A 22689-nucleotide genomic window follows, 5' to 3' on the forward strand; every position below is an offset into this window, starting at 1 on the left:
TAACACCTCCTCTTTAGATTTTATATAATGTCTTAATTATTTTGCCTCGTGTATCTTTTCTGGGTGTATCAATTCTGCTTTGCATGACGTCACCAGTCTTCTTTCCCACTCATTTTCACACTTCTTCCAGGACTTTGTTCAAAAGACCATCATATCTTCGTGAATACGTTTAGGGTTTTCTCAATGGATACCTTGTTTCCAGGATTCTTTGCGGTACAGGAATCCCCACTGGTACTGCACATGTTGCAATTTACGGTTTCCAGCATATAGGCAACTTGGGCATGGAGCTTTTGGTGGGGTACCTGACTCCTCTACACTTCCCCCTCTGGGTGAGTCATCAACCACTCTCTCATCAATCTTCACATTAAGACATCCTCGTCTGAAGAAATGCTTCTTTGGAGTTCATATCTTTATGACTCCTTTCAGGCATCCTGCTGATTTCACACATGCTCATCAACACTCCAAGTCATGAGACTGCATTGTCCATTGGGACTGCAGTAGATCCATCGCCCCGCATACGTCTTGTGGTTCTTTGGGTGCAGGAACTTTGTTCCCTCATGTGCATGAATGCTGGCCTTTACGTAGTCTCTGATTTCTTCATCTGTCAGCTCTTTAGGTTCAAATCCTGATTCAACATCAATCACAATCTTCATTCCTACAGCTTTCTTTGCAGTCTTCTTGCATTGTGTGATTATTATCTTGATCACACAGAATCCAAACATTATCATCACCAACAGGGCTCCAAAGAGTTTGAAAATGTCGCCATCCATTGTGGAAAAGATTGATGCAATCCAGCTGTCATCAGCAATTTCTTCCACTTCGTCTTCGATCTTGATGTGTAGGTTTGTCAGCATCGTTAAGGCCTCTGTTAAGGTGCCATTCTTGTCGTGAGAAGGTATGAATGTGCAACATGATCCTCCGATTTTGGCAAAAATACCCTCATCCAAAGCTGTAATCATGTCCAAGGCACATCTGTTCTGGAGAATCATCAGTATTATGGCTCTCAGTTCCTCCTTGATAGCATTGATTCCCTTTATGGTGGTGTTTATCATCTGCAGAAGCTTCCATCTGGTTATTTGTAACCATTTGGCATTCATCATCACCTGGATCCTGGGCATAAAGATTGTTGTGAATATGGCTGAAGTCTGACTGACTTCAGATGCCATATTCCCAAGCTTTTGATGCCATTCCATATGTTCATATGGAATGGCATCAAAAGCTTCTATTGATTTAGCTGAGAAATAGTTCTCTCTCTTCATTCAATTTAAGAGCTCAGCAGAACTCTTCTTCCTCAGATGAGCATCTGCTTTTGGAAACTCGCCTATGTTCAAGTCACTCTTAGGAATCACCAATGCTGGAACATGAATGATCAGTATAGAACATAGTCCTCCCCAATCGCGGGCAACTTCATATAAGCTCTGGATCCACAGGCCCAATAGTGATCCATTATCACTACTGTCCTGTCCTTCATTTCAGGTACATCAAAGATTCATCCGCACTGTTGATTTTCTCCAACTTTTCTCATGCCATTGTTCCTGAAACATAGCTCTGCACTAGCCAAAGGCACAATCTGGAATGGATACAAAAAAAGGTAGCAGGCGCCCCTCTCCCTAAAGAACACGGCATGATAACCTGTTCAGTGGTTTGTAACCACTTTGAGAGTTCACAGCCATCTGCTTTTTGCTCACTGTACCTTTCACAGATGGGAAATATCCATTTCTATATCAGTCTTTGTCCTGCCCACATGGGAAGTCCAGCACCGAAATGCTATGGCAATTCCCCTCTGAACAAGAGTACAACAGCAACCCCATACACGTGTTTCAGCTTTGTTGGGCCTCATCAGTTAGGTGATGCTGTGCCTCTCTGAGTACAGTGAGCAGGGAGTCCACGTCTGGTTGCCCCCAGGTAAGTTAGGGTGACCAACCCCAAGCTCCTTCCTAAAATACAAAAAAGGGTAGCAGGCGCCCCTCTCTCGAAAGAACACGGCATGATAACTAGTTCAGTGGTTTTTAACCACTTTGAGAGTTCGCAGCCATCTGCTTTTTGCTCACTGTAATTTTCACAGATGGGAAATATCCATTTGCATATCAGTCTTTGTCCTGCCCACATGGGCAGTCCAGCACCGAAATGCTATGTCAATTTCCCTCTGAACAAGAGTACCAACAGCAACCCCATACACGTGTTTCAGTCTTGTTGGGCCTCTATCTGCAATGGAACTCCTTTATCTTCGACCCATGTCAGCAATTTTGCAGTCCTCGGCCATAGAGGTTTGCTTCCATTTTCCACTTGTTCGATAACTAATTTGCGATGACCAGTTACTGCCACAGATCTACATATGACTACGCTTTCTTCCCATCCGTCTGGAGAAAGCACTGTTGACCAGATCTGCATCTGGCCTTTTTCGTTACAGCTTCAAATTTCTTCTTCAGTCTTCCCTTGACTATTGAGTCTTCTGTTCACTTCCCAACTAATTCCTGCTCCCTTCATACTAGGCTGTTCATATCTTATCACATGATTTCTAGTGTGTGCTCTTGCTTTTGTCTTTATATCTTGAACATAATCATCTTCATGTGGTGCTGTCCATTCTGTCACCTATATCAAACATGCTATTCGGCCAGGGAACTGACCTCTTGTATGGCAGAATGCAAGGTGAGTCAGACAATGAGCTGTCTGCAAATCTATTTCATTGGCTATGAATATTTTAGACTTTCCTATACTTTAAGGCAGGAGTGTGCATGCATAGCAATCCTCCTCAGAAGTTCTCTTCCCCACCTCTTTCATGCACTGATAGCACATGTTCCCCAACTGTGCTGTACTGTCTCAATAATTATTTAATTCATAATCATCCTCTCTTTTACTTCTCTTAGGCCTCTTTCTTGCCAAATGATTCTGCCTATAATGACCATAAAGTAAATAAAAAATGGACCCTCCTCCAAAAGTAGTCTAGGGTCACTTGTTAGTAGGTGCCTCGACGTGAGCTACTGGAGTAGGGACAATCACATAAGGCCTCGGCCTTCTTACAATTTCTAGTTCTGCCAAGGTGACTGGAGTGGGAAGGATCAAAGGGACCAATGCTTTCTTTGGACCAATGAAATACACACTGTTGATTAGCAGAATCAGAAAAACAATGATAAATGTAGAACAAGCATATATTATGCACCAATACATGAGGCTCCACCATCAATCTCTCTCCACACGTCGTTGACCTTGCTCACTTTCTGAAACTGCAACACGCTCTGTAGACCACATGTTTGCCTGTAATTGCTTTTAAAGAAAGAAAAACGTATTCAGGCAAACCCGTCAGATGCTCCGGTAGTTGTCAGATTTGCTCTATGATCTCCACAAGTAACTGGCTGATTGGTGGACGATTTATAGGATCTCACATAAATACAAAAGTGTTAGTATTCCACCAAACAAGATAAGGGTGTACTTGAAGAAAATAGTAAAAGATCGTAACAAATAGTTTGTGGGCACCGTCGATAGATAGGACCATCTGTACATTCGGAAAGATGTTCAGGTAATAGTCTGATCTGCTCTATAATTGCTGCAAATAATCGTCTAATCGCTGAGCCATTCTTAGGGTCCTGGACAAAAGTACATATGTCAGTGCTCCTCCCAACAAGAGCAGTGTAAGCTCTGAGTATAAATATGAAGACAGAAAGAAGTAGTCTGTGTATGTCAACATCGGATAACACCATGGGCACCTCCAAAGAGAAACTCAGTAAGAATCGAGTCAAGGAACTGCTCCCTCCAGTTGTCAAAAAAAAGTCTAGATCGGGCTTTTTTCCATTTACTTCAGTACTCCACAGTTCAATGTCAGCAAACTCCTGTGGATCAAGAACAGTAACTTGCTCACTCCTTGCTTTGCAACAACAAAGAGTGTTTCAGGGGAGCCACAATCCAAATGTTCACTTTTGTCTGTTTACTGATCAGTCATTGCTTCCTTCTTCCTCATCATCGATCGAGTCTGCATGTGCTGAACTTCTTCTCATTTACTTGCTTTCAAATGGGTTGGAGGTTCGTCGGTGTCTCCAGCATAGACTTTTACATCTTCTAGGTGTAGCCAAGATCGGGGCTTGTGCCACTTTCTTGTGAAGTTCCTTATTAAAACCTTATCTCCAGCAAACAGTTTATGTACACATAGTCCTTCCGGTCTGGTTGCTGTATGGTCTTCAACTGTGTTCTGAGACCGACACCCCATCCGCTTGACTTGATCTGAAATGACAGAGATTCTAGCGGCCATATATGTTAAGTATGCACGTAACTCATCTCCTAACAATTCTGCAGTTGTCTGGGCATCACTTCTAGTCCTCGATGGAGGAGTTAGAGGTGTTCTCATTTGCCACCCTGTGACTAGTTTGTGGGGTGGTGGGTGGTGGTCAGAGCCAGGTTGATTTCTCAATGCATATAATTTAAGGGACAGGCAGTGCAGCCACCCCTTTTTCAGTGTCAGTTTCAACTTGGCTATTCTTTCTTTGAGCAGACCATTGAGTCTCTCCCATATCCCATTCATTTGCGGGTGATAAGCAGAAGAAAACCTGTTTTATACTGAGCAATAAGCAAATTTGCTCAAATACCTCATTCACAAAATAGGGGCCATTATCTGATCTCAGGACCTCACATACTCCTATCTAGGGAATACTTCTTGGACTAAGAACTTTGCAGCGCAAGTGGCATCAGGATGTGTGCATGAACCAACCTCAATCCATCTCGAGAATGGGTACACTACCACTATCATATACCTGTATCTAATTCAAATCTGCAGCCTGTCAACATAATCAATATGTAAATGGTGAAAAGGACCAATTTGGTTGAGGTATTACTCCTCTAACTGTTTGCAGCAGGTGCCCAGCAGTACACTTTTGACATACAATGCAATTTACTACATAAAAAGTAACGTGTTCTAGCAGGTTCGGTATGAACCAGTCCTCCACAATGGTTGCTACAAGGCTCTCCCTGGCATGCGCAGGGTAGTGTAGCTGTTCTAACACCACCCTTAATAAGACTACAGGTATCACTGGTTTACCAGTGCTGTCTTGTCACCACAGTGCTTCAGAAGGGGATAAAGAACATCCCCTCCGTGTCCCCAGGACCTTCTCTTCTTGTGGAGCTTCACCTTGTACTTCCATTAATTGCATTTGTGACAAATGATTAAAACCTTCATTCACAACCATTATTACAACCATTTTCTCTTTCACATCAGGCATATCAAAATTAAAAATATCAGAAGAATATGCAACTTGTTTGGCCTCTTCATCCTCGGCTTGATTTCCGTGTGAAATAAAGTCTGTTCTCTTAGTGTGTGCTGTGCACTTAACTATGGTGATGGCTACTGGGAGTCATAGTGCTTTAATAAGCCTGTCCAATAATGTTGCGTGTTGCACTGGAGTGCCGTCTGCTCAGAGGTAGCCCCTCCTTTTCCAATGTGCTAACCCTGCGTGCATGGTTGATGTCACATAGGTGGAGTCACTGTACACTGTTACTTCCTGGTCTGCATGATTCTCGCGTGTGACAATAAGCTCCACCAATTCTGCAGCCTGTGCTGAAAAATGAGATGCTAGTCACACACTTGCTACCACTTCAAATTCCCCATTAGCTCTGTGTCTTACCACAGCTGAGTCTGAATGCCTTTCTCCATCAGTTTGATCGATCCTTGAAGAACCATCAATAAAGAGAATCTCCCCAGCTGCAAGAGTATTCTCCTTTACTCTCAGGATTTTGTCATAGAATTCCTCATAATTCGAGCAATCATGTGCTTGTTCATCCTATGCCAGTGGTTTAGCTACAAATGTGGCAGGATTCACCCTTTTACACCTAACTATTTTAATTGCTGGATTCGATACAACCACCTCATAAGCAGAAGCTCTTTGAGATGTCAATTTACTCTTGGGCTTCTCCAAAACAGCAAACAAAGCATGCTCAACAAATAACGTCATGGAACACCACATCACTATGCTGGCAGACTTCTCAATAGCGAACGCGTCTGTTGCCAATGATTGTTTGCGAGGGAAGTGACCCCTCATAAATGGGTCCAAAATCCCACTGTAATATGTTAAGGGTTTGTACCCAAGTGTAGTTCTCTGTATGAGTACTGCTGTCATGACTGTCCCATTCATGTGCAAGAATAAATAGAACTCCTCAGAATAATAGGAATTCCTAAAACTGGAGCTGTGCAAATTGCCTTTTTTAGTTCATCAAACCCCTCCTCCATTTCCTCAGTCCATCCAATCCAATTTTTTCCTGATTCACCTGTGCCTTTTTCAGGACCTGCAACAAGGGTCTTGTCTATGAACTATAATCAAATACCCATGCTGTAACATAATTGCATAGTACTAACAACTGTTGCATTTGATTTATCGTGTGTGGTTTTGATGTTTTCAAAACTGCCTCAGCTCTTTCAGGTGTAACTTTCTTCCTTCATGTGAGATTAATTGTCCTATATACAACCCCTCTTCTTGGCAATACTGCAATTTCTCTTTGTCCGCCTTATATCCTTCATCTGCTAAAATAATCATTAGCTGAATCGAGTCTCATCTGCACTCTTCTTCTAATGTGCTACAGACCAAAATATCATCTACGTATTGCAGCACAACATTTGGCAAATCAATATTGCTTCGGTCCATCTGCAGGGACCTATTGAAATTCGATGGTGACTCAAAGTACTCCAGAGGCAAATGTGTACTTTTCAGCTTAGTCTGATGAAACCTAAACGACGTAAGATCCTGAGAATCTTTATGCAACGGGATTGAGAAAAATGCATTTTTCAAGTCAATCACTGTAAAACATCTCGCCTCAACATGGATACTACATAGTATCATCGCCAGTTTCGGAACTAGAGGAAACTCTGCCTCTACAATCTGATTAATTGGCCTCATGTCTTGAATTAAATGCCACAACACCCTTTTGATTTTTGATAGGGTACACTGTGGTATTGTATGGTGACTCTAACATCACTAAGATGCCTTGATCCATCATGGCCGATATAGTCTTAAAAATACCATCATCTGCCTCTTGAGATATAGGGTACTGCCTTGCTCAAGGTAAAATTGCTCCTGGCTCCAATTTAATTTTAACTTCTCCCACCCCTTTTAACAGGCCTATGTCATAGGGGCACATAGTCCATATCTTCATCAATAAATGCAGGACGCTGCCGCACTATCATCATCCTCTGTGGAATCTTTCGTCTTTCTGTTCTAATCCAATACATAATGGTCATCTCGAAGACTACTTCGTCATCTGACGGGTCATCTCTAAACATATCCTCATCAGTGAGATCAGTCAATCTATATCCTTCCCCAATAGCAACAATGTTCTCCATGATCTGCCTTGATCCCAACCTTCGAGCATAGCCAATTCCCCTCTCACTACAGCTGCCTGCAATTCGAAGGGGAAATCCTGTCCCCCGTCTTTGTCCATGGGTATCTGTGCCCTGAACAGAAATTCATCCGGTGTTCTCATAATCTTGCCCACTAAACCGGGTAGCCACATTAACAAAATGCACACCCCATAGTGAAAAACTTCTGGCTCTAACAGCATTCCTCGCATGGCTATTTGCCCAGTAAATGCCATGATACATTTTCCCACATTTAAATAATGTATTCTTGGCATTGAACACACTATGGGCCTCATTATGAGTTTGGAGGCAGCCATGCCCTTTACAAGGGCATGGCTGCCTCCAAACTCGGGTCCGGGTCCGTGGTCCCTGAATGGGGAATTACCAGGCCATTCCAAATTTGGAGGGAACCCGGACCCAGATGTTCCCCATTCCCATTTGAGCCCCCATAGGGCTCAAATGGGAATGGGGAGCATGCTAACAATGGGCCCGTTAATGATGGGCCCGTTGTTAGCATGCTAGTTCCCTTGTGGGACCCGCAAAGGAAGTCTGGTCTGACCAGACGTCCAGAGCGGGTCCCGCGAGGGAACCTCGTAATAGGGCGGGATGGGTTTAACAGCACTGGCACCTTTACCAGTGCCATTAAACCCATTCCACCAGGGTCATAATGAGGCCCTATGCCTTCATCAGTGAAGGAAATCATCATATTTAGCTTCGTCATTAGATCCCTGCCCAGTATATCAACTGGTGTCTGTCTTGAATACAACAACGGGACAGACATATCACATTCTCCTGTAGAGACTGGCAATTTCTTAGTAAAAGGAACTCTACTTGTAGCTCCAGAAAACCCTTGAGCATTCATGGCATTACCTGATAACGAAAATATTCCCTCTCGTATACATGAGCGAGTTTCCCCTGTGTCTACTAAGAAAGAAAAGGATTTGTCTCCTATGATAACATCAACCCTCGGTTTCTCTTGAGGATTTGGCGCCACCGATAGTACTGAACAATTCAAGTCGTCCTGTGAGCCATCCTATTGTGGGTACATACTTATTCCTGTGCCCGTGAAAGGATTCCCACCCTCAATGGTGACACACCTGACTCTAGGAGTCAATATCTGTCCTGTATTTGTGCTCTGCTGTATTGGCATGAGTGCACGCTGTGACTGCCCTTACGGCGGATTCAATGGTGCTTGCTGTGGTTGCAAAGCTTTTTGTATTCTCAGTGCTTGTTGTTGATACACTGTCTGATCTTGGGTGAACCCATCCCTACTTTGTGGGCTATATGCTGGAGGATAACCTGTCTCCCTCTTCAGACTTTCCCATTCTGTTCATACCCTTGGTTCCCACATGTTTACATAGTGTGCCCTTTCATTCCACATGTCCAACACACAGGATGGAGTCTCCTGATCTGCCTCCTCTTCATGCCTTGATTATAATTCAGCATATTCTGAAAACCACCTTGGTTATTCTGAAAATGTCCCTGATTATTCTGAAAGCCTCCTCTTCCGTGGAAGCCTCCTCTGCCTCTCGGCATAAATCTGTTCCCTCCTTGATCTGACTGCCGTTGATTATTCACCTATGGCGTAACTGCTGTCTGTTGTGATCCTGGCCCTTCTCCACTAGTTAACATCGCCCCTTCTTTAACATATTTCAACAGCTTCTTCTGTACTAACTTAGCTTCCTCAATCTTCCTAGCATCTTCTCTCTTTCGGTTGCTCTCCTGCAACAATCGGCAATGGTGCGCAATGGTCAGCTGTATTTATTGCCATGGCTTTGCCTCCATACCCACCAGCTTCTTCAGCTGTCTCTGTACCTGCTCTGGCAATCCTTGACACAAAATATGATAGAATACAGGTATCAATTTTCTGCATGGCCCTGGAGTTTCCAAAGACCACTGGCCTTGAAAATTCTGAATGTAAGCAAGCAAATCCTTGCCTTCCTGCATCTTACGTGCCATAATTGCACCCATATATGACGTATCAGGATACAGTACTCTAAGAGCTTTCCAGACTGCCGCTCTGCAATTATTAAATGTCGATATATCATGCACTGTGTTCTGTGCTGTGACACTTGAGTATCCTGCTCTCGTCCAAATGTCATCAGCACTTTCCCCAGGAATAACTGCTAGAAGACCCTTAATGTCCCCTATAGCTAACGTGTTTCCTCCTGTAATTTATTCTAATTCATAAATCCATTTCCCGGTGCCCAAATTCAAACTCGGGATCTTGCACCTTAGTTTGTACTTATCCATCTGGGGCCATGGGAAATGCTGTGGTCTGGACCCTCCTTTTTCTAACAAGGGAAATTGTGAAATCCCAAAATTGCAATCATCTTCCATCGTCTGCCTGTTCGTACCAGGGACAATGGTTCCTGATTGCCTTCTTCCTGGTAATGACCTCAGCCTGCTCACATATGTTGGCGATTCCCCCCTCTCACTAAGAAGGCGCCATTTAGGTCCCTCTGACCTTGCTATAGGCTCTGGTGCCCATTCTTTAGGCAGGTCCAAATCCAAGCACCTCACTTTCTTGTCTGTCTGAAAACACCTCTTGGAACCGCATGCACCAGCAACCTCCTCCCCACGGAAGGTTTCCCTTTCTTCGTCTGACATATCTTGTCCCCAACTAGTATGACTGTCCTCCTACTCATCTCTGTTTAGAGTTAGCCTGTCCAAAGACAGGGCTCTATGTTTGAGGCTGAACAGGCCTCCCTCCTTGCCTCGTGACTGGGCACCTTCAGATCGACCATCTTTCCCTTTATTTCTCAATTCACTTTTTGCCCTCATCGAGAGGGCCCTTGCATAGGTTCTATTGATGGGAGGAGATCCTCTATGTCCTCCCATAATACTACTGGACTAGGTTCCATTAGCTCTTTCTCAATGCGATCAAGAAAATGTCTTCTTCTTGTCTTTTTGCTTCCCTTCTTTCATTTGCCTTACGCACCTCTTCATCTCTGTGTCTTTGCATTCTTTTATCTCTTAATTTCTGTTCTTCCTCTTTTTCCCTTTTTTTATCTAGCCTGTCTCGTTCTTCGATTGCTCTCTGCCTATTGTCATATTTCCTTTGCTCTTCTGCTCTCTACTCCTTTGTTAACTGTTCTTCTGATTCATTTATTCCCGCCTTTGTCTACTCTTTCTTTTAGACTTGTCTTCTTTCAATTGTTTCTCTCGTTCCCTGTCCTTTTTATCTTGCTCGTCTTGATCTTCCCCTTGCCGTACTTCCTTGATGCTCTTCCCATCAAGTTTGAGCAGTATCTGACCACCCATCCATTCGTTCTGTTTGAGCGCAATCTCGTCAGTTTTGTCTTTTTCTCCTTTCCATCTCTTAATTTCTCGTCCTATATCTAGAGTCACACTCGATCGTTTACTTTTCTCTTTGTCCTGTTGGACTTTAGAAATCACGTCTCTTTCTAGGGTTCTCTCTGGGCTCTCATCACTGCTATCCGCAGGCACCACATGTATCAGATTATGTTATCCTGTATCAGCTTTAATCCCTCTTAATGGATACAATCCTTCCTCTTTCAAACTATTGCCATTTACTTCAGGTGTGGTAGGGGGAGCAGAAGGCTCAACACCCCCCTCTTTACACTGGTTAAGCATCCAGTCTTCAGGAGGCCGGTCTTCCCTTTCCTCCTGATACATTTTCCAAAGCTCTAGGCTAGCTAACCTTGTTTCCAATTTCATTCCCGTGTACACAGTGTGCAAGTATGTGGTCATGTGTTGCAGAACTGCTTTTGACAGCAATCCCACTTGTGGCCATGGCATGAACCTTTTATCTGCTGTGCCCTTAACCCATTTGGCACTATATTGCTTAAGCTTGGCTGCGTGTTTTGGCAGCTGTTTACACAGGTGCATGAGCGGAGTAACATCCTCCATCATGACTAGTCACAATCGACTGTCAATACTTAGCTTTATTTTACACAGAAAATACTTTTCCAAAAAACAATACAATATGAACGTGCACCAATAGTCGCTGCTCCAAACCTCTAAGTCTCACTTCTCTTCAATCTACCTATTCAGTCAACACCATTAGTCAACTAAATAAATAAATAATCCACTCTCAGCCTTTGACCACAATCTATTAACTGTCGCTCTTCGCCATTTCCTTAATACATACAACACATAAAATATACAAACAGCCTCACTGGCCAGCCCCAAAGTATATCTCTGCCAGCGCTCCTTGTGGCTACTCTCACCCCTAAAATTACTCAGATCGGAGTGTATGTTATTTTCCTTAGCGAACCTTGTTCGTTCGTAGCCTAGGTATATCCACTTGGATTTTAAAATAACTTCTTCTAGACGTCCCTGGACGTAGTATTAATGGGCTTAATCTATGACACTCCTCATCCTTAACTAAATACTTCTACTCAACGCTCTTAGTCATCCACTAAATACCCCACCAACCCTCCATTACTTTCTCCCCATTATCACTTTCCCCACTTAATATACACACATGGTTTTTTGCCAGGTTTCTCAATCTACTCACCATTCTCTTTTCAGCTCCTGACCATCACGATTGGCTCCTCCTCAACCAGCCACCTTAACCTTCGGTCCGCTCAGCTGCCGGTAGAACCCGGGAGGGGAATTCCATGACAGAGGTACCCATCCCACCTGTTTCGTTTGTCTTGCAAGAACTTGGTTTCGGCCGCTATCCACAGGAAACCTTGTGGTGCTCCAGCTAAATGGCAGAAGAAATCTGATATTTCCGAGACCCTTAAAAGCCTACTGGGTCAACGGATCTTTAAACATCCTCTGCTACCACATGAACCCATGGACCTAGGGCCCTTTAAGACGAGGTAGCAATACTTAGAGATAGATGGGGATGCAGATTTTGCTCATACATCAATAAGTAAACCATCTCAGAAAGTTGGCAAAACAAAGTACTGTTTTTTTTGCAATTATCTAAAACGGGGAGTTACAACGGACATCAACGGACATTCGCTCGATTTCTCTTTCAACGCATTTTCATAAAAAACACAACTTTTATAGTCAAAACTCATCATCAATGACGTCACACTACATGGCAAACTACAAACACCTACTTGGGGATGTGATAGGCTTACAGGGAACATCTAAGTATGGTTCCATAAGAACGAGAGTAGTGATTGGGTCTCTAACATCAGGTGGACAGCTACAACCTCCTCTAGTGCAAATCATCTTCATTGTCATAAAATACATGAGGATCCATTGGTTATACAAACTAAAGGGCTCTATGTTATGTGGCCCTTTACAATTGGTTGGCACCGTTGTACCCTTCTGGAATATTCCACATGCTAGCAGCACGCAGGCTGGTACCCTAGGTGCCTGTGGGCTGGTCTTGACCATAGCTTCCCACCTAATTGATGTGACATCCATCATCACTCTTGTGGTCTGCCATTCAATTAAGGCTTTGAACTTGGCCTTTCAGAAGCTCTCTGTGCCTGAGAATAAAAGGGAGTGTGGTATTGTTTATCTTCTGGTTTCGGTGTAGCTCGACCCAAAGTCTATTTCAATCTGACCATGTGACTTAGAACATGTTTCTCGAGCTCTTTGCTGCATTTAATACTATTAAATGAGGAACTCTTGATGCCTGCAGTGTTTTTCCTTTCCACCTCAAACAGAAATGTGTTTCTTTCTCATGTTCATGTAGCTTCTTGACAGACAACCAGGCTCACGGTGGCCTCGACTCTTGGTGCTGGGCAAGCCAGCCTTTCTTGAATTCTCCTTCGCCATTAGCTGTTTTCCAACTGCGCCACACTGAAACCCTTTCCATTCATGGGGTTCAAACTTTGCTATAGTGCATCGTGGAACATCCAGAGTCTATACATTCCTATGTATATATGTTGGTGCATCGCCGCAATCTATTCATTACGTGCCAGCCTTAAGATTATTTTGTCTACTTGCGTTACTGCATCTGTACAAGTGTAAACTGATTTTGTATTTTCTTCAGCAATTCTTTAGCATGAGCATCATCTGGAGCCCGAATTGTTGCTCATCTTTAACACCTCTTTTTCAGATCTTATAAAATGTCTTATATTATTTTGCCTTGAGTATCTTTTCTGGGTGCATCAGTTCTGTTTCGCATCATAACGTCACCAGTCTTCTTTCTCACTCATCTTCACATTTCTTCCGGGACTTTGTCCAAAAGACCATTATCTTCATGAATGCGTATAGGGTTTTCTCAATGAATACCTTGTTTCCAGGATTCTTTGCAGTACAGACATCCTCACTGGTACTGCATGTGTCACAGTTTTCATTTCCCAATATGTAGGCAACATGGGGCGAAGCTTTTGGTGGGGGTACTTGACTCCTCTTCTATATTCTCAGTCCTTATCTTGCTTGCGTAAGACTGTGATAAAGGCTCCCTGGTGATGGCCAGGTGTGATCCCCCCTCCAGAGCCTCTGGGTGCATGGCCATAAACCATGGCACTAGATGTTCCATGAAGGCTTTATAAACTTTAGCAGGTATACCGTCCATACCCAACGCCTTTCTGCCCAGGATTCCCAAAATCTCTTACTTAACCTCATTTGGTGATATTTGTTTATTGATATGAGTTTATTGAGAATATCCTGCTGTACTCCTTTCAAATAGAAGAGACCCACCTTGTCCAGAAGGACCTCAGTGCATGCTACTGACCTATTAAGCCTGGACTTAAATAGATCAGAGTAGTAATTGAAAAATCATTAACATCCACATCTTTCCTACTAAATGAGCTGCCCACTAACTTTATTCTATCAATGTGGCTGCTTATCCTATCACCCCTGGCAGCCAAAGGCACTGCCCTGCTGAGTCTTTCTCCTTCCCTATATTGTCTGGCTGGAGCTTCCCTTAGCAAGAACTTCACCAATCCGGAGGCTTGTTCCTGGAATACATCCATCTCTTCACAGATCTCTGCGAGCACATTGTCATCAGGCGAGGCATCATAGGACCTCCCCAATTTTGTTTATCCTCTCACTCTTGGAGAGAGAGGTTCTAATGGCACATAAAATACTCACCTCCCTGAAAATACACATACCCCAGGTATAGAATTTCGACCACTGCATGGGAATCTACAGAAACCTCATTTATATAAAAAAAAATCCAACAACATCCTTATTGATGCAGCCCCTAAATGCCACATCCAATAAGGTTTTGGACTTGATCCTCCAGCACCTGCCTAACCCTAACTTCCCTGGAAGTGCAATCTGGCAAAAAGATGGGGAATGGCCCAAAAGGGTAGGAAGGAATATTTCTGAGTCATAGGACAAGAATAGCATCTGTTGGGAAGCAAAAACCATATCGATCTGAGGCGGCAGCATGCTCATAACAGAGAACAAAGTAAACACCGGCACTGTTGGAAGCTCTTTCCTCTGCAAGTACCACCTGCCTATTAGCCCTTGATGATCCCAAGGGCGGTCTATGAGTGCTAGTGGATGTATCCAGTCCATGGTCACTAACTGTGTCCCCCGATAGGAATAATGTAAAAAATAAACGTGGCCAATTTTGTGGACAGTCTATGAACAAATTTGGAACTATCTATGTTAGGGGCGTATGTGTTAATGAATGTTACCTGATGACCCAGTGTCCCCATTAGCTATGAGCAGCCTTCCTCTGAATCCTGTTTTACATCCCTCAACCTAAAATCTGAAGTCCTATGTATTAGGATCACAACACATCTCAACTCTGATGAAGCAGATGAAAAATACCAATGTTCCCCCATCTCAAGCTCACAGTAGATTTGGTGCTATTTCCTAGGTGAGACGAGTGCATTATGGCCACATTAATCTTATGGTGCTCCAAGTAAAGCAATACCTTACAAGTTTGAATATGGTGACTGGGTACCCAGACGTTTCAGGTTAAGATGCTCGATGCCATTCCCTTTCTCTTTCCCCTGCTGTCACCTGTTCCAACCTTTCTCATTTCATTGCAATGGGGCCCATAGTCACCAGTGAAATTGCCATGAGCTCCCTGTGAAATTCCCTGTTGACACAAACCAGCAGAAAACGTCAAATCTCTAGAGCAAGTAGTTATCCAACCCAAAAATGATGTAACAAACCAAATACCGGGTGGTGCGCTTAGGGGTCTGCTTGCTCGCCATGACACCTGAGCACCTACAATATTATAAACAATTCATTTTCAAGAACAACCCTGCTGGGATACAACTATGAAATGTCCTGCAATGTAGCCAGTAACCCTCATTCCTGGACAATCACTGAACACATCCATGCTTAGAAACTGGTTTCTTTGAAAGGCATCATAGTGAAATCTGATTTAACCCCTCTCCTCCATTTCACTTCTCTCTAAACCAGTAATTTTTCCTTTCGCGGGGGTGTCTCTCCATAGTCCCTTCAGAAAGTCCTCCACCGGGGAAGGGGTGATGAAAAAGTGAGCCTTTCCCTTGTGGATAAACCCGAGCTTCACAGGATACAGCATGGAGTACTGAAGTTGCAATTTATGCAGCTGCTGCATTACTCCTCTAAAGGCTTTATGGTCTGATTAGACAGTGTTTGTGAAGGCTGGGTATATCGAGATGGATATGTTCTATTGTCTAAACGTGCCAATCTTGTGTACCTCCCAAAGGATCTTATCTCTGTCCCTTCAATTGAGGAACCTGGCAGTTAAAGCCTTGGGCTCTCTCCACTCTCTCCATAATGAAAACAGGAGGGAAAGAGTCCTTGGTGAAGATATTTTAGGACATTTTCTCGACAAATATCACTAAATTTTGCATCACTGTGGATTCTGGCATGGCAAGGATCCTTATGGTATTCATCCTGGAATGGGTCTCCAGATCTTTAGCCTTGGCTGTGATGACTTTTAAGAGGAACCACATCTCCACCACATCTTTGGCTATTGCTGTGCTGGTATTTTGTAAAGTAGCGATGTGCTGTTTGGCTTCATCCAGACACACCGTGTGCTAACTAGGTTTACCCTGCATGTGGTCCATCTTACAGGATAGGGAGTCAGCTTTATTGCCCAGTGTGTAAATACTGGATTTCAGTTCTGTAAACATAATTTTCACTTCAGAGTCTAACCCACTGATGGAGGACTACTGGGAATTCTCTGCATGCAAGTGTTGTTTGCCACAGTAGTCGTTATCATTGTTTTCTTGGCATTGGGACCAAATGTCAATTTCTTCTGGTGTTTTCTGGTTTGCCCATCATGTATCCAAATATTCAGGACAATTTTGCAAGATGTGGTGTTTCTGAGCATGGAGCTCAATTTGAAGAACCAACTCAGTGGTCCAACATTAGATCTGGGCCTTCTCTTCATCCGCCACGCTCCATAGAGCCTGCCATCCCCACTCTCTGCAGTGGATCAATAGGTCACACCCTGGGCTAGGACCTCTCATTTTGATTGGGGCACTCACAGCAGCATAGTACTCTGGGTCTCTCTGCAATCTCCACGGGACCGCAGGAGAACACAAAAAGCCCCCCTGGGCCACCACCTGCGGGCACCATTATTGATCTGGATCTTCTGGGCAAGCGACACCGGTCCACATCCCTGCTCGCTTTGCATGGCATACTGCCTCGGTTGGGCCTATGCTGGAGCCTGCATCCCTGCAAGCCTGCCCTCGGTCCCTCTCACCAGTGAGCTTGCGCGAGGGGTAGATGCCACCAGAACTAGGCCATACTGAATGCTAGATTGGGAGGTCAGTTTTACCTGTTCCTCAGGTGTGCAGACCACAACACCCGACTACTCAGGTCTTATAAATGAGACCGCATCTATGTGGGAGAGACCTGCACATTAAAAGAAGCCGGGTTAATCAGGAAATGTTGGTGCGAGTGGAAGCTCAGGTCCGAGCTTGCAAACACATCCTTAAAAATATCTTTTACAGAAAATAAAGAAGGCACCGCTGGAGAAAGTAAACATGTCCCAACGTTAATAATTAATAAAACAGTTGTAAAATAGATTATGACAAAAGGAAAAATGCTCCTGGCTGGGATAAGTATGCTTTAGAGCAGGACAGGAGGGTCAAAGGGCACTGGTTCTGACAGTATAGATTCAAGGCTGGAATTAGTTAAGTGCAAAGGGTGCAGTGATGGGTTTAGCTGGGGTCATATGGTATGGTTCCTCTGGTACTGTTAAATAAATAAGAAATCAAAAATAAATGTTTAAACTAAATTTATGTAGTTGCAAATTTGCTTTCTGAGAAAAAAGTAAGTACTGCATTCAGTTATTTTTGATATCTTCATTTAAAATGTCTTTGTTTTTACTGTTTACACTACATTTACATATTAGTTATTGTTAACTCTTTTTAACTGCTTCTTTTCAGCCCAGGTTATTGTCCCAAGGATTTTATAACATAGCACTCCCAAGACCAGTTTTTGAAAAATCTTTTCAATCTTGCCAGACCTACAGGTCAAGCAATTCAGTGTATCTACTCGCCCTAAGAGAAATTAGGTTGGTTGTCGCATGAACTTGGGGGCCTAATATATTTTGTATTAAATAAACAAGTGATGAATGAAGAAATTGTAATAAGTGAAATAATAGTAAAAAAAAATCTATTTTAAAAAGTTTGATTTAGAAAGACCACTCTGTTACCGCACAGAGCGGTCTTTCTAAATCGAACTGTCAGCCCCTGTGATGCACACAAGTGATGCAGGCACGGCGAGACCCAGTGGAGGAGCTGTGGGTGTGTCAGGTAAGTGTCTGTGTGTGTGAGAAAACGAATATATGAGAACAGGGAAGGGTGGGGCCGAAATTATACTTTGTTTGTGGTGGGGTTTGGAGGAGTGGGGTAGTAGGGAGGAAATAGGAATTCGGGGGACAGTGTGGGGTGAAACCCCCTGAATACTGAATAAAAGAATATAAAAATGTTATGTGCTTTTTTGGCATTTTGCGGGCCACACAACACACAAATAAAATCATCTGAAATATATCGGTCTTTTTTATGTGCGGCCTTCAAAAAGCAGTGAAAAGACAGAAGCGAAGAAACATTACCAGCAATGTTAAAGTTTCTTTTCAATATTCCCCTCCTCCGGGACATGCTGGAACACAACTTCCAATAGACAACTGTGATGAATCTGATGGTATAATCACTCCTTCCCCAGCAATGACCTTCTCCCATGTGGCCAGGGGACGGCAGCCGCTACCTGACCCTGACCCTGAGGGGCGGCTATATGAGGTTAGATCACATGGGAGGAGACAACCTCTGGGAGGTGGTGATGCTATCAGTGGCTGAGACATGGTATCCGACTTCCCCCTTGTAGAATTAACCTCTGATTTACAACATCCCAATGACCTAATACATCCCCTTCTCCCTGCATGGAGAGTATTGAATCCCTTTTTGCTACAACTCCTAGACCAACTATCAAACATGGACTTGCCTTGTAAATCTGCCAAAACCATCTGTCACAACTCCACATACCAATCCTCCATGACTGACCTGCCATGAAAAACGCTTATGGACATTCATCCAACATTTTCATGCAAGTTGCTAAAAAGGGAATACTGTTCCCGTGAACACCACAATACAGCAGTGAGGAAGAGGAATGGAGGAATGCAGATCAAGAGAAGTCCTGGACTGCCAGGAACTCGGAGAGACTGCTGGTGGGAGCAGGCTGCTCCTATCTGTGCGAACGGCGGGCGTGAACAAGGTCAGTGGAGCCACCCGACTCAGGAGCTTTGAAGCAGACGGCTGCGCAGGGAACACATGGTGGGAACGCCAGATGTCAGTGCAGGACTCCTGGGCGTTCGCCGGTGTAGAAAAGCAGCAGTGCACCTATAGGAGACCTCTGCAAAGCAGACAAGGACAGCTGGTTCCTGAGGGAAGCAGCGATGCAGAAGGCGAACAGTCTTGAGGAAGAAGCAGCCAAAGACTGTTACCAGCGGGCTGCGAGAGGAATAAGGAATGCTGTGAGGAGCCAGTGAGCCCACGCTGGGACAGAGGGAACTCTGGGGCGTATTGGCGACCACGCCAAATTCAAATAATTAAACATAACAGAACTGGGAGTGAAAGAGAGCAATCTACAAAACCTGAGAGAGAGAAAGTAAAAGTGCATCTTCAAAAAAAAGGAGACTATGAAGTTTGCGAGAATGTGCTGCATATCCATAGAAGAAATGCTAAACAGGAAATATAAAATGGACAGAGTGTGTTATACAATAAGGCTAACATGGGGGAACTATCAAGAGTGGAAGTGTGAGCAAAAGCACATAAGTGGAAAGCCCTGGCAGGAGAATATACCAGGCAATTGCAAAAGCTTCATTCCAGGAAGCCTGGCAGGAGAGTATACCAGGAAGGTACAAGTGTACAAAGAAAGTCTTGGCATGGAAACATACCAGGCAAGGACAAATTGAGGAGCATATAAGAACAACTAAAAAGGTAGTGCTGGGTCCACATACTAAGGAGCAAATACCTGTCAGGAGAGTAGACCAGGTATCCGGACAGGACAAAAGGGCCAACCAATTTTTGTGTATGATTTGGTTGTCAATCAAGAGGAAAAACAAGGTCTGTTATTTGTAAGAAAATGTGAAGAAGAATCCAGGGGTAGGGAGACACCCTCTGGAGCAAGGAGCCATATCCTTGAGAGATCTTTTGTTGGAGTTACCTATTTCTTTACCGTTTGAAAGTTCCTAGAACACTGAAGGCCAAAGACATTATCTTTTTGACCTTAGATTTAATTTCTTTGGAATGTGAGGGTCAGAATAGTACTTTGACACAGGACTGTTTTGTTTTGGACATTCTGACACTGACAGATCCTTAGTTTTGAGTTTAGTTAGGGAAACACCTCTAGTACAGGGACAGTGAGGAATTGTCTCAACCCCTTTTCATCTATTTATATATATATTCAGTGAACAAAACTTTGTTAAAGGGACGTTATGGTTAAGTTGCGCTACTAAAAACCTAAGAAATTCAGTGAAAAAACATTGTTAAAGGGACGTTATGGTTCTAAGTAAAACCGAAAAACCCCTGAAATTCGCCAGTTATGGTAAGCTAAGCAACCATAACTCGCGCCACCACCGTGCACTGCTAAGACTAACACCCACGACATCAAAGATGACATCACAAATGTCATTGATATGTTCTAAAATGGAATATAACAAAAGAAGATAAATAGGCTTCCAACATAATTACCTAACAGACACTCTACAACCAAGAACAATAGCAGACCTACAGACTACTCAGGACATACCTTGCCTGAAATAGTAAGTGTACTGCATTTTTCTCATATATTTATAAACTTTCTGTATTAGATTAAAAAAAAAATGGTATTATGTTTTTTTTTCTCGCAGAAATGTCTAGTACTCTGGAGTGGCTACTGGAGCATTTCCCACATGAGGAAATGTCAGAAGAGAGTGAAACTAATGGTAGACACTTTACAATATAAACCATTTAATTATTATTATTTTATATACATTTAACATATATATTTTTTTGTACAGAGCATACCAAAATAGAAAATATTTCAGAAGAAGCTGTTATGGATAACACTCTTCACAGCAAACAAGAAAAAATGGATTTATTGTTGACCAATTTTAATAATTAAAAAACTTTTGTGGAAGATCATTTTAAACCAAAACCCTCATACCATTGTCCCACATGTATCTGTCCCCCCTCACCATATCCAAGTCAATTATCCCCAAACCCTCTCCATGAACCAATACGTTTTGATGAGACTTCCATCCCTTCTTCACCTGATACAAATCCTGTTGATACCCCTAATTCTCCTGTTTTGTTTCCGTTTCTGCCTCACCTTCTCTGTCATAAATTGCTAATATATGTTAAATAAAGTTACATTTTTATATTGTGTTGTAATTAATTTCAATTAAGGTGTCCGCGGACAGCGCGGGTGTCCTGAATGTCCGTAAAGAAACGAAAATGGAGGTGTCCTGAAGAACACTATACCTGTCCGTACTGTTCGCTAGTAAGTTGAAACTGTTCTAAGAACACAAGCGGTCTCCTGAAATGTTCGTAAAGAAATGAAAATGGAGGTGTCCTGAAGAACACTATACCTGTCCGTACTGTTCGCTAGCAAGTTGAAACTGTTCTAAGAACACATGTGGTGTCCTTAAATGTGCGTAAATAAACAAAATGGAGGTGTTCTGAGGACGCTATGTCTGTCCGTATTGTTTGCAAGCAAGTTGAAACTGTTCTAAGAACAAACGCCTGTCCGTAACTGTTCGCGTACAAGCACCCCTATAAAAGACCACACCCTAGAGCTTATTCTCATTGTGTTTCTGGCTATTCTTCAGAGCACAGCGATTTTTCCTGCCAACTGCAGATTGACATCTTCATCCTGATGGCATCCATGGCTGCACTACTGCCACCTGGTGCTGCACCTGCTTCAGCACCACCCCCACCCCCTCCACCACCACCACCACCTCCCCAAGGGCCTGAAGAGGGGAACAGGAGTGAGGATGCAGAGGAGGAAGAAGAGGATGACGAGAATGAGGTAGTGGAAATCCCTACTACCCACACTCGGCATGAGTCTTGGGTGTGGCAGTTATTTACCATTCATGGGAATGGTCCTAAGGCTCGTGCGAAACGAGTCACCTGCAATGAGTGCAAAATGGTACTCAGTCGCGGGAGGCATGGTTCGTATAGATTTGGGACCACTACCATGAAGCGACACCTCAAGTCATTTCACTCTGGGGCCATTCACAAGGTTGTACCTTGCGATGAGTGTAGCAGGTTGATTTCCTCTACTTCATCCTCCGTTTCTGATCCTGTCACCACAAGGAACACTCCTGTGGGACAGCGTCTTCCTCAAGCTGCCTCACAGACCATACGCAATGCTGATGACCCTTACCTTTCGATGGTCACAGTTGTGTGTATGTACTGCGACGCAGTACTCTGCAGGGGGGAGCTACTTCAAAGTGCTTTTGAGACTATCGTCTCAGAGCAGGAGAAGATCTGCCCACTACCCAAATAAAACCTACTCTACATCTTCCTCTCTCAGCTCACCCTTTCTTATCCCTGTGGTTGGTGTCCCCCCTTTACCCTCCTTTCCCCTCCTCTCCTAGTGTGTCGTGTATAAAAAACCCAAAAAAATATAAAACAACAAAAATCAAAAAAAAATAAGGCTCTTTTCAGAGCCGCCTTTCACAGTTAAAAAATAGAAGTGAAAATAAATGAAGCAGGGCCCTTTGTATTTTTTAGAAGTCCGCGGACAGTCCGCGGACTTCTAAAATTTTGGGATGCTGCCCTATCATAACCATTGCAATTTTCTCTGGGAGGAAGTGGTGGCTGTGAAAAGAGCCTTCTGGTGGTGTTTGTGTTTAAAAAATTATAAATACTCAACACCTACTTCAAAATGGATGCTGTAATTCTAAAAAAGGTCGCAATGGATTTTGTATATTTCTTAGAAAAATCTGATTGCCAGCATAAGTTAGATGTACTCCATCTCTGCGAAAAATGTATGTACTACGAAACATAATATTTTCATTGTGAAAAGAGGAC

The sequence above is a fragment of the Ambystoma mexicanum genome, chromosome 8 (assembly GCF_040938575.1).
Source record: "Ambystoma mexicanum isolate Mex_15411 chromosome 8, UKY_AmexF1_1, whole genome shotgun sequence".
Lineage (NCBI taxonomy): Eukaryota > Metazoa > Chordata > Amphibia > Caudata > Ambystomatidae > Ambystoma > Ambystoma mexicanum.